At 37.6% G+C, this 4,246-nt stretch overlaps 1 protein-coding gene across 2 annotated transcripts in view; it reads right to left on the bottom strand.

Annotated features, from left to right (window-relative positions):
* LOC106872196 (sodium- and chloride-dependent glycine transporter 2) overlaps nucleotides 1-4,246 on the bottom strand; it is a 126,224-nt gene that overhangs the window by 51,876 nt on the left and 70,102 nt on the right. The window lies entirely within an intron of this gene.

Below are 4,246 nucleotides of genomic sequence, written 5' to 3'. Positions count from 1 at the left end.
TATATATATATATATATATGCATATGCATGCATGTGTGTGTGTAAAAGAGTATGTGTGTATGGTTGTGTCTCCTTGTCTTGACACTGGATAATAGTTGTAAAATAACTGCGTATGGACAGTGTCATCCAGTTCCAATCTCCTGTGAAAATGTGTCTGGTCATGAGGAAATATTGTCTTGCTTGGAAACAGGTGGACGTTGGTAATGTCCACTTTTCCAGACTAACATGAGACAAACGGAATTTGTTGGGGAAGACTTTTTATGGCTCGATGCTCTTCCTGTCAGCAACCACACACACACATGTGGGCTTCTTTAAGTTTCTGTCTACTGAATTCACTTTGATTCGGCAGGGTGGGAGCAGAAGACACTTGCCCATGTGTGATCTTAGAACCATGTGGTTGGGAAGCAAACTTCTTACCATACAGCCACACCTGCAGTTGTGTGTGTGTGTACACACACACACACACACACACACACATAGGGGGAGTCATAAGTCTGAGTGAACGTTCACCATCTGTGCCAGGCTGAGTCATGAACAGAAATATTTGTTGATATTCTGTCAATAAATTATATGGCAGTTCTGTGTTTTTGAAGTTGAATAGAATCAAAACATCCTTGATGAAAAAAAGTAGCATGAAGGTCATGTGGATGTTAAACTATATCACAATACTTATCTAACTCATACTAACATTGAAAAATGGATGTAAAAGGACTAAATAAACTACTGCTGCTAAAAATGCAAATAAAATTCCAAATTTAAAGTAGTGGAATAGGTAAAATGTAAGCTTCATATGTTTCTTAACTAGCTTAAGCTAATTATACAATTGTTGTGCAATAAACTCTTCTCAGTGTAGCTCGTCATCAGGCTTAAATTACAGTGCCACATGGAATTCCAAAGTCAGCAATAATGCAGGATTGTGGCTGACTTGGGAATTCCATGAGGCAACATAAACTTTATTGAAGTAATTTCAAACTGATAGCAAGCTACGCTGAGAAGAGTTCATTGAGCAACAACTGCATAATTAGCTTCACCTAGTTAAGAAACATAGGAAGCTTACATTTTACCTGTTCTACTCCTTTAAATTTGGAATTTGTGTATATATATATATATATATATAGTCACTATAAGGATATTTAGACCTTTTAGAGAGGTATTTCTATCCAAGACATACTGGTTTAAAATATTGTATTTTGAAGAGATATTTCTTTAATGAATATATTATGTAAAATATCATAAGATATCAAATATTATCATTAAGTTTGAAAACAGGGATCCAATGGATACAAATTAATCTATTAATAAATAAACATCTTCACCTACAATCGTTTCATTTCGCATCCAATTTAAACTACAAAACATATATAAATATGTAATCTTGTGGGGAAAATCATCAGGACATGCAAAGGACAATACAAGGATTACATTATGATCTGTTGGAATATTCCAACATATTGTATATATATATATCATCATCATCATCATCATCATTTAATATGCATTTTCCATGGTGGCATGGGCTGGATGGTTTGAGAGGAGCTGGCAAGTCAGGAGGCTGCACCAAGCCTTGTTATCTGCTTTGTTATTGTTTCAATAGTTGAGTTTCCTTCCTAACACTAACCACTTTACATAGTGTACTAACAACAGCAGCAGTGAGGTAACTTGGAAGGCAACAGCCCTCAATTGAGATGGGGAGCAGTATTGAGGGAAGCAGCTTCACACGAGGCGAGGAGTAGTTAGAGTATGAAACAGAAAGGCAGAAACAGGTATCTTACTGTTGAGGAGACACATGGCTGACTCAAGTGGAGAGAGAGAGAGAGAGAGAGAGCGTGGGGATGTGCAAGAGTGGAGAAAGATAAGATGAAGATGTAACAGGGCATACACCCAACTCACAGGAAGGTGGAATTAACGAAGTGAACTAGGGATTGGATAGGGTCTGGGGATGAGTAAATTGTGAAAGGAGAGTGGGAGATGGAGAGGAGGGGAATATAGTGAGTAGGTAGAGGGAGGGGTGTTAGGAGGATGTGTTGTGGGGAATGGATTTGTTAGGAAAATTTTGTGGGTAGGTAGGTTCAGGTAGAATGGGAGATAAAGAATAGAATACAGAAGTACCAGACCATATCCCATTTTGCTAGATATTTTTTAAATACATTCATACATACAAACATATATATATATATATATATATATATATATATATATATGAAAAATTAGAATCACAAAGAAATAAACAGTTATGTTACGAACTTCATTGGCTTACAGCTGTTTCTGCAATAAGACGCAACGCGCTCATAGTTGAGTGCTTGAGAATCACCCTATAGCTTCATTGGAGCAGTGAAATTTTATTTGGGAAAACATTTACTTTATATGTGTATGTGTGTGTGTGCCAGTGTGTATTTTCATATATAGACACAGGCATAGCTATGTGATAAGGAGTTTACTTTTCAAGAACATGATTGCAAGTTCAGTCCTACTGTGTGGCACTTTGAGCAAGTGCTTCCTGATGTAGCTTGAAGCTGACAAAGCCTTCTAAGTGGATTTGGTAAGCAGAAAGTGAAAGAATTCCACCATGTTTGTGTGTGTGTGTGTGTGTGTGTGTGTGTGTGTGTGTGTGTGCATGTTTGTGTTTGTCCCCTACCACTACTTGACAACCAGTGTTGGTTTGTTTATGTTGCCATAACTTAATGGCTCTCCAAATGAGACCGATAGAATGAGTACCAGGCTTAAACAAAAAAAAAGCAAGTCCTAGTTCAACAAATTAACCCCCCCCCCTATGGCTGTAGTCCAATGACTGTTGACCAGGCTATTGGATGGATGTTGTTACAGAACATGCATTCTTACATTGCTTAAGTTCTTGAATGATGCCAAGTGGTCAAGCCAAGTGGTCAGGCCAACATTCACCCTGAATGGAATACAAGCCCAGTACAGTGTTATTCATTTAAAGCTGAGTCAACTGGATCAATGGGAAGCTCTGCTGATACGATAATCAAAACCACCCTCACCACCAGGCCATGGGCCTTCACACACACACACACAGAGTACTTTGCATGTACAGTAGGTTCACTATAATCGCTACTGGTAAGATTCGAGTTCCTTATAGCGTATCGTCATCACCCAGTCTGCTTCCAGCGGTTAAGCAACAACTATAACAAGGCAGCATAACAAGTTATGAAATATACAAAGCAATTGTAAGAGAAATTGTAATAAACATAAGCAGAGAATAATGCAAACTTGTGTTTATTGTAATTGTTCATATATACACACACACACACACATACATAGACAAGTCTGTGTGTGTGTGTGTGTGTGTGTATATGAACATGTGTGAATTGAGGCCGGCAGGTAAACAAGAAGAAAGCAAATGCCTGAGTGAGATGTGAGTAAAAAAATCTTGATAAACAAGATAAATAAGAGAAAGAGAGAATGGGGGAGAGGAGAGAAAGAGTGGTGGAAGAAGAGAGAGGGGGAAAGAGAGGAAAGAGAGAAAGAGTGGTGGAAGAAGAGAGAGGAACAGGGATGGAAAGTGTGTTAAGGAACATATCTGTTTCATTGCATGTAAACAAGCTTGACTTACATCAAGTATCTGGCATATGTATAAATATATTCATATACCTTTGAGAAAGAAAGGGAAATAGATTAAAGACAGACAGATAGACAGATAGACAGACTAATAGACAGACAGGTAAATAGACAAACAGAGAGACAAACAGATAGACATACAGATGGACATACAGATAGACGGAGAGATAGACAGACAGATAGACAGACAAATAGATAGACAGATAGACAGACAGACAGATAGACAGATAGATAGACAGACAGATAGACAGAGATAGTTGGATGGATGGATAGTGAGAGAGTGTGAGATACAAAGAGGGAGATAGAGAGATTGAGAGAATAGCATGGATAACATTGTTGATGGTGAGGGTTGTGGCAACGTCTGAGTGGAAACTACTCTTAAATAACTTGTTTACTTTCGATCTAGAGTATTGCCATAGCAGATGCCACACACAAACAGTACATTCATAGGTGTGTGTGTGTGTGTGTGTGTGTGTGTGTGTGTGTGTGTGTAACAGTAACACAAAGCAAAAACAAATCAATTTAACAACTAAATGTGTGGGACATATGTAGGTATACATTATACACACACACACACACACACACACACATATACATATGTGTGTGTGTACATGCATGTCTATACATATATATATATATATATATATATATATATATATATATATATATA

Source organism: Octopus bimaculoides, chromosome 16 (assembly GCF_001194135.2).
Source record: "Octopus bimaculoides isolate UCB-OBI-ISO-001 chromosome 16, ASM119413v2, whole genome shotgun sequence".
Taxonomy (NCBI): domain Eukaryota; kingdom Metazoa; phylum Mollusca; class Cephalopoda; order Octopoda; family Octopodidae; genus Octopus; species Octopus bimaculoides.
Note: the sequence above shows the minus strand (reverse complement) of the source record. Positions and strands in the feature narration are given on the sequence as shown.